At 42.9% G+C, this 12,500-nt stretch overlaps 1 protein-coding gene across 2 annotated transcripts in view; it reads left to right on the forward strand.

Annotated features, from left to right (window-relative positions):
• The first annotated feature begins 6,764 nt into the window (after positions 1-6,764).
• The window catches only part of LOC135111091 (nephrin-like), an 87,338-nt gene continuing 81,602 nt past the window's right edge, over positions 6,765-12,500 (forward strand). For both annotated transcript variants that reach the window (XM_064024026.1, XM_064024035.1), the window contains exons 1-2: positions 6,765-6,807; positions 12,357-12,500. The exon at positions 12,357-12,500 is cut by the window's right edge and continues 36 nt beyond it. The gene's annotated coding sequence lies outside the window, so the exon portion shown is untranslated. The remainder of the gene's footprint in view (positions 6,808-12,356) is intronic.

Consider the following 12,500-nt stretch of genomic DNA (forward strand, 5'->3'; position numbering starts at 1 on the left):
AGCGCCAAATCGCCTCCTCCCTGGCAAGTATCGAATTTCATATGCATGTCATTATCCCTTGTGTAGGAGGAAGAGGAGGAGGAGGAGGAGGAGGAGGAAGAGGAGGAGGAGGAGGAGGAAGAGGAGGAGGAGGAGGAGGAGGAGGAGGAGGAGGAGGAGGAGGAGGAATATCACATCCATTCTTCTTTTTTCGTACGTGTCTTTCATATTCCATTATTTTTACTCTTCTCTGGTGTATTTTTGTATTTTTGTTGTTTTCATAAGCTTCTCTTCTCTCTCTCTCTCTCTCTCTCTCTCTCTCTCTCTCTCTCTCTCTCTCTCTCTCTCTCTCTCTCTCTCTCTCCCCAACTCTCTCCCTCACATCACATCACAGGAAACCTAACGTAAATCACAACCACCACCACCACCACCACCATCATCATCGCAGCCGTTAAGGAGAAATAGATTAATGCGTAACTTAGGATTAATTCCATACACCTATTAATCTCGCGCAAGTCGGCTACCCGCGTCCCTAAGCCACCCATTAATAATCCTTGTAGTGAGAGGCGTGGCTGTACCCGCCCATTGGGATCTCCAGACGAGCCTCGCAACTTGGCCTGCGGGGATCAGCGGATACTCATCCCCCAAGGAAGGCTTAGTAAAGAATACGGTGAAGTTAGCGCTCGTTTTTTTCGATCAATTGAGGAGAGGTGTGGTATAGATGGGTGAGGATGTGTGTGTGGGGTGGGGTGAGGATGTGTGTGTGAGAGAGAGATTAGGAGTGAATGGGATGTACACACTGATTCTTTTTGAGTATCAGTCTCGTAATGGGTATAAAAAATTCCAGCTGTTGTTTGTTTTTCCTTTACGTTCCTTTATGAGTGAGACTAAGAGTGAATAGGAGTACAGACCGATTTTATTTTAAGGTTACATGGTATAGCATAACATAACCAGCCTCGTGATGGAGAACAAAACACATCCACTCCTCTTTGTTCTTCCTCTCTATTCCTTTGCGTCGTCGTGCGTTGTTCATCAAGTCCTCCCCTCACTAATGTTCTCTCCACAGCCACCACTTCCACCTGAAGACTAAATCCATCAGGTCTCCTTCCCCCTTTCACCAGTAACTCCTGCTCTCTCCCTCCATCCCTGCTACGAGTAATTCTCCCTCCATCCCCTCCTCTCCTCTTTCCTCAATCACTTCCACATCTCCAAACTCTCACACGGTCAATCCCTTCTCCCTCTCCCTCTCTCTCTTGCACACTCTCTCTCCTCTCCCTCACGCCACCATCAGCACGTCGTTAACTCTTTTCTCTCCCTCAGGCTTCGAGCGGAACGTGCCAGGCTACCCGAGATACCAGTATTCAGGAGAGGCGGCGCTGGGGGAGCACCACCTTATCATCAAGGGCATCACGCTGGAGGATGACGGCGAGTACCAGTGCCAGGTCGGCCCCACCGCTAACGCCCGCCCCATCTGGGCCGCCGCCAATGTCACTGTCATGGGTGAGGAGCCGCAGGGAAAGGAGGGAGGCGGGACGAGGAGTGGGAAGACTGAACGCATGAAAGATTAAAGAAGTAGGAGAGTAGAAGTGAGTGTTAGAAAGGGGAGAGAGGAAGAAGAGAAGACAAACGAGGGGTAAAGTAAAACGAGTAAGTGAGAATATTAAAGATAGAAGAATAGGAAGAGCAGACGAGTGGAAAGACTGAACGCATGAAAGATTAAGGAAGTAGGAGAGTAAAAGAAATATTAGAGAGAGAAGAGAGGAAGGAGAGGAGACAAGTGGCAAGAGTGAGTAAGTAAAGGGGGAATCTTAAAGAGGAAAAAATGGGAAGGAGTGGAAAGATAAAAGTAAAAAATAGCAAGACAGAATATCAGGGACGAAAAAACGGGAAGAAGAGGAGACAAGTGGAGAGTGAGCGAGTGAACACATGAAAGATAAAAAAAGAAACTGGAGTGAGTATAAGTGTTAAAGATGAAGAAGAGGAAGACGAGAACGAGAAGAGTAGAAAGAATGAATGCATGAAAGATGAAGAAAATTAAACGAAAGTAAGAGGGAGAATTAGAGAAGGAGAGGAGGGAGGAAGAAGGGAGATTATAAAGATGGAGTGGGAGGTGAAGTGTGTGATGCTGAATGGAAAGTAAGTGAGAGTATTAAAGAGGGAGAGGAGGAGGAGGGATAATAGAAATTGAGTCGAACATGGATTGTGTGATGAGCGAATGTGAGAGTGAGTGAGGAGAGAGAGAGAAGTGAGTGTTAAGGGAGAGAGAGAGAGAGAGAGAGAGAGAGAGAGAGAGAGAGAGAGAGAGAGAGAGAGAGAGAGAGAGAGAGAGAGAGAGAGAGAGAGAGAGAGAGAACTACATAAAAGGGGTGAGATGTGGAGTACGCGAAGGAGTGGTTAAATGTGGGAGTGTTGGAAAGGAGAGTGAAGTGAGAATAGGGTGAGAGTATTCATGAGCAAGAGAGAATAAGACAGGGAGACCAGGCATGTGGAGGGATGAGGAGTGTGTAGTGGGTAAATGAGTGGGTGAGTGAGGAATGTAAGGTTCAGAGTGTGAAGGAGTGAGTAAATTTAAGTTACTTTTTATGTTCAAGAAAAGGAGAGCAGGAGCAAAAAACATAGTCGAAAAAAAAGCCCTTTAATTGTTTCTTCTCCAAAAAAGAAGGGGAAAGAATTGCAACGGAAGAATCAATTCAAGTTTCGAGTATGGTACGTAGATGAATTGCTCTCTGTCTTGGGGTAAAGAAGGCAATAAGTGCATGAAGGAAGTGGACGCCAGGATGAAGGCAACACCTGAGGGGAAGCACCCTCGACGGGAGATGTCTGAGGTGGAGGTGAAAATGCTGGAGACGCGTCATTAACAACAGGTGACATGCTGTGGGAGTGAGGTAATTTTTGCCCTTTTTTTACTGATTTTAGTGGCAAAATCTGAAAGGAGAGTTAGTCGATTTGATGAGAAGGGAAGAAGAAGAAGTAACACGTCTTTCTTCAGTACAAGGTGTGAGTGAGTGGGTGGGTGTCAACGTGTGAATGTGCAAGTGCGTATAAACGAAAACTACTCATATCCCAACACAAAACCATATAATACATCAATATGAAGTAACTTATGAGAGTTGTGACTATCGTAGTGGCGGTCATGGTGATAATGAAGCAAAGACGCGTATACAAACAACCATACAACCAACCGTACTACATCCCCCTCACAAATTTGAAAGAATGTTAGTGTATAATGCGTTCTTCATCAGATAAAGGAATGTTACTGTACAATTCAGACTATAATATCACGGCATCTCACAGTGTATATCCATAAGACATAATCCCCACTTCCCAAAGGGGGCACTGAAGGCACTGCAAGACTCACAGGCAGCTGCTTACTCTTATAACGTCACCCTGAACCACATACAGAGACCAGACATGCAAGGACACGACCACTTCATGTAGCCTCCTCAAAGCAGCGTCGGAGAAAACTCAAAGGGAGTAAGAGCACATCGCAAGACGCTAAGGTGAATGTTTCCACTGCGATCTAAGTGGCATTGCGTTGCGTTTCCGTGAAGACCTAGTTAGTTAGTCAGTGGTTAGTGGTGCCGACGTTTCTCAAGACCTGTAAGCCCCGCCACCTGCAGCCCGGGCACCTGAATATTCAAGATGTCACAGCGGCGGCTCAGAACCCAGAACCCGCTGACCGTAAATCATCCGACTCAGCAAAGGGACAGCGAGGGCGGCTGCTAACACTTGGTCGCACAGCCAAGCTAGATTAGAAATATTTGTCTGAGAGCGGCACGTGGGAGAGAGAGAGAGAGAGAGAGAGAGAGAGTCTGTGTGTGTGTGTGTGTGTGTGTGTGTGTGTGTGTGTGTGTGTGTGTGTGTGTGTGTGTGTGTGTGTGTGTGTGTGTGTGTGTGTAGGAATGCACCTAAATCCGAGTCACTAAAGCATTTCATACATACGTAAATCATTGTAGATTATTCCTAAACTGAGCTGGTGAGGGATAAGAGGAAAGAAGCAAGAAGTGGTGAGGATGTGTGCTATGGTTATGGTGAGGGAGTGTGTGGTGCTGGCTGTGTAGTGGTGATGGAGCATGATGTGGTGTTGGCTGTGTAGTATCGTCTGCGGTGTGGCTGTAGTGTGATGATGAGGGAGTGTGTGCTGTGGGGTTGGTTGTGTGGTGTCTGCTGTAGCTAGAGTGGCTGTGCTGTGGGGATGTTCAGGGTGTGCTGTGATGTTTGTGGGTGGAGGTGATGGTGTTGACACTGTGTGGTGTTGGCTGTGGTAATAATGACTGGCTGAAGTGTTTGTGTTGTAATGCTGCTTGTGGTGGTGATTGTGCAAGTGTGTTGGCCATGACATGACGGGACTCTACACATCACCGCCACCACCACCACCATCACCACCACCATCACCACCACCATATTCATTCATGCACATCCATCCCCATCGCAAATGTATTTATTTTATGTATAATTCGAGCGTGAACGTACGTATTTTCAGCACATGAACCTTCTAATTTACCTGCGAACGTGAAAAATACCGGAGTTTACATTAAAAAAAATTCACTGTTCATTTACAAGTGAGTGAGTTTGCAGTGGAATATTTCGCCCCTTGCATCATGTTTTATTTGCTCCCATATTTAACCCCAGACGCCCTAAACCATTTCATTTTAAAGACCCACGACTCCCATCCATTATTTCCACCCACATGTTCATTTAACACTCACCTAAATACTGAACACAAGTTCGGTGATAAAATGCACTCGAACTATAAACAGAAATATAATTAATAGAAAAAAAATATCTTGGTTTAAACGGATATATCAAAGCACGTAATTTTGCTTTGGTCAGATGCATCAAGGTAATACTGATGAATTATATCACCACTCACATATGCTCCTTTACATTCTTCTACGTATATAAATTACGATCTTGTTTCTTTTTACTTTTTCTTTTTTTTTCAGTTTCTTTCTAGACAAAGTATAACCTTGTTCTAGTTCCCTTTTCCTTGCCTGATCTCCCCGGTACATTAAGAAAAAGAAAACAAAGCTGCACTTGCAATCCTTAAAAATTACTAAAATCTAAAACTTATATAATTGCATATCAAAAGCACAGCTTTCCCTCACCTAGGAATTTAAGGTTACGCTAATGACTACATATCTCGACCCACATGTTTTGCTGGAAGCTCTCGGTCACACAATAGATCAGAGAGAGACAGAAGAGAGAGAGAGAGAGAGAGAGAGAGAGAGAGAGAGAGAGAGAGAGAGAGAGAGAGAGAGAGAGAGAGAGAGAGTTGTGGCAGCAGCACGTGGCATTCAGGATCAATACGAGCACGCGACACACACCATCTATTGTGGCACGGGACAGCTGATGATCGTGTAATGAATAAAGATGAGAGCGGTGGCGCGGCCCGGGTTGTGCACTGCCTCCCCCCATTGTATGATGATGCCATAGCCTCTCCGTTACGTGGGGTCTCTTTTACTCCCTTCACAATGACCACCAGTGACGCCCACCCAAAGTGTAAGCTCATACTGAAACGAAGAATGGAAGATGTATATAATCAGCGGGTTTGTTTTGTTAGTTATTTGGTTAGGTTAGGTTAGGTAAGTTGTTTAGTTGTTGGCTAGTTTGTTAGTTAGGTTAGGTAGGTAGATAAGTAGGTAGGTAGGTGGGAAGTAAGGTAGCTAGGTAGATGATGAGTTATTTAGTTAGTTAGTTAGTTAGTTAGTTAGTTAGTAAGGTATTTAGTTAGTTAGCTAGCTAGTTAATTGGTTGTTTGGTTGGTTGGCTGATTGGTTGGTTGGCTAATTAGTTAGTTTGTACATTAGTTAGTTAGTTAATTAGTTAGTTAGTTAGTTAGTTAGTTAGTTAGTTGATGAGTTGTTTCGACTTGTGAGGAAAACTGGGTAAGTTAAAAAAAAAAAAATGGGTGAAAAAATGTCCCTCAACCTGCAACTCCCAGGAGAGTCAAAAAATGTTGTCCAATTTGTTAATCACATCAATTAATTTCAATATTCATCTGCATCCCATTAATCACTCATCACACTGGAACATAAACTCGCAGTACCATCACGAATTAAGAGTATTTCTACAATAACATAAACACGATTTGAACTCCTTCTTTTCAATTAACTTTACGGAGAGTACCAATTATGAGAGCTCCTTTTTTAAGTTAATTGAGTAGTTAGCATAAAGTTACATTAACCAAGACAACGAAGAATATTTCTAAGATGCACAAACCTGAATATTACCCTCTTTTTTTTCATTAATTTTATAGCAAAAAGCAATTATAAGAACTTCCTTTTCAGTTTCACATCCTTTGGCCGACCTTTCACCCACATACGAGTAACAACACATAACAACGACAGAAAAAAGCACAGCACAGTGCATGGATAGAATTTTAACCCCTTTTTATGAAGAACAGCGATAACAAGAGCTTCTTTTTTTCAGCTTTACACCCTTTGACCAACATTCACTCACATAACAACACATAATAACACTCACACAAGCAACATCAACGCCTGAAACACAACTAGCAAAATTAATACCAGAAACAACACATAAACAACGAAAATGAAAAAAATATTTAAATACCACAACACTCACCCATCACCCAACACCTTCATTTGAAACACAACCAGGAAGACAAACACCTGAAGCAACGAACACCTCACCTTTTCTTCCTTCCCACAGTGCCGCCGGGGAGCATCAAGGTGGCGGGGCGGCTGGAGGGTGAGGTGGTGGTGGTGACGGAAGGTGAGGAAGTACAGTTGGAGTGCGTGGTGGGGGACGCGCGGCCAGAGCCTTCCCTCGCTTGGTACCGGTCCGGGTTTCCAGTGGACGCTGGTAAGTGGCACTGGAGGGAAGGAGAGGGAAGGAGGGTGAGGGTGAGTGAGTGGCGGGGAAGGAACGAGCGAGGGTGTGTGGATGGCTGCGGGGGAGAAAGAAGCTTAAGTTAAGTATTGTTGAGAGCTCTGGTGCAAGATGAGTGTGGAGACGAGAAGGAAGGAAGGAAGGAAGGAAGGAGGGAATAAAGAAGGGAAGGAGAGAGAGAGAGAGAGAGAGAGAGAGAGAGAGAGAGAGAGAGAGAGAGAGAGAGAGAGAGAGAGAGAGAGAGAGATGAGACACAGACACAGGCACACAGACAGACAGACAGAGGCTCTTTTATAAATATTCTTAAACATGACCTCGTACACAACACGCTTCCCTGCACTTCATGATAATCAACGATACGAAAACACTATAAAAGAAAGCAAGAGAAAATTACAAAAGACAAAAATCACACACTGCCAGCTTGTTATAACGACTGAAACACACTTAATAGTTCCACATGAATGGTGAACTGAAAAGGGAATTATATCGCGTTTCGAAAAAGAATACTCAACTAATACGTAATTGGTCGTATTAATTACCACTTTACACTGGTAATAATATAAATGTAGCCTTTATTGCTTCTCTCTAAGTCCTTGACACGAACAGGGGTGAAAAAAATAAATACACCGTAAACATTTGTTATTCTGAGTCTAGTATATAATTTCTGCACGCATGCCATCTACTTAATTTTCTTTATTTATTTCCTGAAATGAAAGTAATTTTGCCGAGTTACGGCAGCGTGCGTTGGGATGTGAAGACTCAGCGAGAGGCGGCGCATAGATAAATGGCCCATATGTTTGGACAATTAGGCCCATAAATAAATGGAAATACAAAAAATGGTTAGAGAAATATTCCTGTATGTTGTATAGTCCTAAACAAAAGTCGAGTAACAGACAGTATAACCTTCCTCAGTGTTCAGAGTTTTCCTTTAATTTTACGTCCTCTGATCTATGAATCTATCATTTGTCTTGTGTGATAAGGAGACTGTCAGAAGATCAGAGAGAAACTGACAGAGAACACAAAGCACAATGGAACGAGCGCAGGTTGTAAGGAGGAGGCAGTAGGCACCTGCCGAAACGATAATTATTCCCAGTGAGGTCTAAAGCACTGGATCAGAGGGTGCTGTGAACTTATCATTAAACCCAGCTGTGATTTCACTGAACGTTTCCCTTTGTGTCTCACAACACAAGGAGGCAGTCACAGCCTGCCCTCTAAAGACAACTACAAGCACCACACAACACACACATCCTTCACTCAAAAATTAAAAATTATCATGGCGACTCCTACACCAGCCTTGGAGTCCTCATCTGGGGAGGAGAACACAAATGTCCCCAGGTCGGACTGCTCTTCTGATAACGATCTAAGTGTCTTGACACCCCCCTCAACTTTTTCTTCATTAACTTCTGCAACATTCGCAGTCTTAGATCTAATTTTCAATCTGTAGAACACCACCTCTTCTCTTCTAAACCTCATCTTTTTCTCCTCACTAAAACACAAGTGTCTGAGGCAACTGACAGTAGCCCCTTTTCTGTTCCCTCCTACTTTCTCTATCCTCATTTTCAATCCAAAGCTGGATGCTGCGTTTATGTTTATGTTTATGTTTATGCAATGACTTAACCTGCTTTCGTGCTCGCGCTCTTGAATCTTCTGAGTTTTCCACCATCTGGCTACGACTTCAGAGTCACTCTCAAACTAACTTTATCTGTGCTGTATACCTCTCACCTAACTCCTCTGACTATAAGAAATTCTTTGACTACTTATATTCCAAAGTGGAGCACATTCTGACTCTCTTCCCTTTTGTAGAGATTTTCATTCTTGGAGACTTCAATGTTCACCACCAGCTTTGGCTTTCCTCTCCCTTCACTGATCATCCTGGTGAACTAGCCTTCAACTTTGCTATCCTCCACGACCTAGAGCAATTGGTGCCACACCCTACTCGTATTCCTAACCGTCTTGGAGATACGCCCAATATTTTTTACCTTTTCCTGACCTCTAATCCTTCTGCTTATGCCGTCACCCTCTCTTCTCTGTTGGGCTGCTCCTATCACAATCTCATATCTGTATCTTGTCCTATCGCTCCAATCCCTCCTCAGGATCCCCCTAAGCGAAAGTGCCTCTGGCGTTTTGCCTCTGCTAATTGTGGGGACCTGAGGAGGTATTTTGTTGATTTTCCTTGGAATGATTACTGCTTCCGTGTCAGAGACCTGTCTTTGTGTGCTGAGCGCATAACAGAGGTGATAGTGTCTGCTATGGAGGCGTGCATTCCTCACTCTTTTTCTCGACCTAACCCTTCCAAACTCTAGTTTAACACAATTTGTTCTCGTACTATACATGATAGAGAGGTGGCCCACAAAAGTTACTTGAGTCTTCCATCACCAGAATCTCATGCACTTTATATTTCTGCCCGGAACCATGCCAAGTTTGTTCTCCAACTAACCAAAAACTCCTTCATTAATAAAAAGTGTCAAAATTTTTCAAGATCCAGCACCCCTCGTGACTTCTGGTATCTAGCCAAAAATATCTCCAATAACTTTGCTTCTTCTTTATTTCAACCAAATGGCACCACTGCTATCACACCTATCTCTAAAGTTGTACTCTTCGCTTAAATCTTTGCTAAAAACTCTATCTTGGACGGTTCAGAGCTTGTTCCTCTCTCTCCTCCATCCTCTGACTACTTCATGCTACCTATTAAAATTCTTAGCAGTGATGTTTTCCACGGCCTCGCTGGCCTAAACCCTCGAAAGGCTTATGGACCTGATGGGATCCCTCCTATTGTTCTCCGAAACTGTGCTTCTGTGCTTCCGCCTTGCCTAGTCAAACTCTTTCAACTCTATCTGTCAACATCTACCTATCCTTCTTGCTGAAAATTTGCCTACATTCAGCCTGTTCTAATTCCTCAAACTACCGTCCTATTGCTTTAATTTCCTGCCTAATGTTTTTTTAATCTACCCTCAACAGGAAGATTCTTAAACATCTATCACTTCACAATCCTTTATCTGATCGCCAGTATGGGTTCCGTCAAGGCCGCTCTACTGGTGATCTTCTGACTTCCCTTACTGAGTCTTGGCCCTCCTCTTTTAGAGATTTTGGTGAAACTTTTGCTGTTGCCTTGGATATATCAAAACCTTTTGATAGAATCTGGCACAAAACTTTGATTTCCAAACTATCCTCCTACAGCTTCTATCTTTCTCTATGTAACTTTATCTCAAGTTTCCTTTCTGACCGTTCTGTTACTGCTGTGGTAGACGGTCACTGTTCTCCTAATTCTATTAACAGTGGTGTTCCTCGGGGTTATGTCCTGTCACCCACTCTCTTCTTATTATTCATCAATGACCTTCTAAACCAAACTTCTTGTCCTATCCACTCCTACGCTGATGATACCACCCTGCACTTTTCCACGTCTTTTCATAGACGTCCAACACTTCAGGAAGTAAACATTTCATGCAGGGAGGCCACAGAATGCCTGACTTCTGATCTTTCTAAAATTTTTGATTGGGGCAGAGCAAACTTGATATTGTTCATTGCCTCAAATACTCATTTCCTCCGTCTATCAACTCGACACAACCTTCCAGAAAGCTTTTCCCTCTTCTTCAATGACACTCAACTGTCCCCCTCTTCTACACTGAATATCCTCGGTTTGTCCTTTACATATAATCTGAACTGGAAACTTCACATCTTATCTCTAGCTAGAACAGCTTCCATGAAGTTAGGTGTTCTGAGATGTCTCAGTTAGTTTTCCTCATCCCCCCAGCTGCTGACTGTACAAGGGCCTTATCCGTCCATGTATGGAGTATGCTTCACATGTCTATGGGTTCCACTCATACTGCTCTTCTAGACAGGGTGAAATCAAAAGCTTTTCGTCTCAGCAACTCCTCTCCTCTAACTGACTGTCTTCAACCTCTCTCTCATCGCCGCGATGTTGCATCTCTAGCTATCTTCTACCGCTGTTTTCATGCCAACTGCTCTTCTGATCTTGCTAACTGCATGCATCCCTTCCTCCCGCGGCCTCGCTGCACAAGACTTTCTTTCTCTTACCTCTATTTTGTCCACCTCTCTAATGCAAGAGTTAACCAGTATTCTCAGTCATTCATTCCTTTCTCTGGTAAACTCTGGAACTCCCTGCCTGCTTCCGTATTTCCACCTTCCTATGACTTGAATTCCTTCAAAAGGGAGGTTTCAAGAGACTTATCCTTTAATTTTTGATTACCGCTTTGGACCCTTTTCTGGGACTTGAATCTCAGTGGGCTTTTTTATTTATTGGATTTTTGTTGCCCCTGGCCAGTGTCCCTCCTCCATGAAAAAAAAATTAAAAAGTTACTCGACCTCTGACCACGATTTTTTTATGTAAGAAGGGCTCTGGACAAGGGCAACAAAATTGATGAAAGAAAAAACTTCCATTGAAGGAAGTCATTAAAGGGAAAGAATTCAAAAGTAAGACGGCTTGGTATGCTAATGAGGGCGAGTGAAAATCTTCTGTGCTTCCTTCTTTACATGCAGTATATATAGAATGCACAGAGCTATGTTCAAAACTGGAGAAAACTCGCTATGCCGGGTATGAAGTTAATCTGAATCTCTTAACCAATGGCACGAGTTTTTATGCGCATTACATTTGATTCCTCCCAGTTCCTGACGTTATCATGCAAGGAAACGATTGTCGAACGTATGAAAACTTTACCCTTTACGCTTTAGATTCAAAATAACTCCTTTTAGAATTAATTTCTCACAGGGGACAAACTTTTGAGGTTATTCTACTGTCCAACTTAAGAACTATCAAAACCATTAAACTTTCATCAATAAAAACTAATTTAACAGACTTTAACATAAAGAAAAGAGCATAAAGAATACGATATGACTCCTGTTAACTGACATATAATAGTACCGCTGGAACCTTCTATTTTATTGTGGTGCAAAAAACATAATTCGGGTACAATTATGAGCGCGCAATTTTTCTTTCTGTTGCCGCGGTAAATAATTTGGAGGCTGCAGCTTAACGCGACGCATCAAATGTCGTCACCTATCATTACCATGTCGTGCAATTTAGCTTTCTTTTCTCTCCTTTCATTTACACTGGTGTCAACAGCTTAATTCTGGCTAATCCCGGCTAAAAGAAAAAAAGGAAATGGAAAAAATACATCATTAAATCTCGTCCTCATTGTTGGGTAGGTGGTATTGCACACACACACACACACACACACACACACTCTGTATATATATATATATATATATATATATATATATATATATATATATATATATATATATATATATATATATATATATATATATATATATATATATATATATATATATATATATATATATATATATATATATATATATATTAAACACCACATCCCAACTCTTAAAGCAAAACAACACTTGCACACATTCTAATATACTACTACTACTACTACTACTACTACTACTACTATTACTACGACGACGACGACGACGACGATATGTACAATTTCCCTAACAATTTCCATCCCTCCTACCCGCCCTCTCCCTGTTCCCTCCCGCAGCGCTGCAGACCATGGTGAGGAAGCCGTCGACGCGGCGGAGATTGGTGAGCGTGACGAGCAGACTCACAGTAAAGGCGACGAGAGCAGACGACGGGAAGCAGTACACATGTCGAGCCCTGCACCCCGCGCTGCAGCACCCCGCCT

Source organism: Scylla paramamosain, chromosome 2 (genome assembly GCF_035594125.1).
Source record: "Scylla paramamosain isolate STU-SP2022 chromosome 2, ASM3559412v1, whole genome shotgun sequence".
Classification (NCBI taxonomy): Eukaryota; Metazoa; Arthropoda; class Malacostraca; order Decapoda; family Portunidae; genus Scylla; species Scylla paramamosain.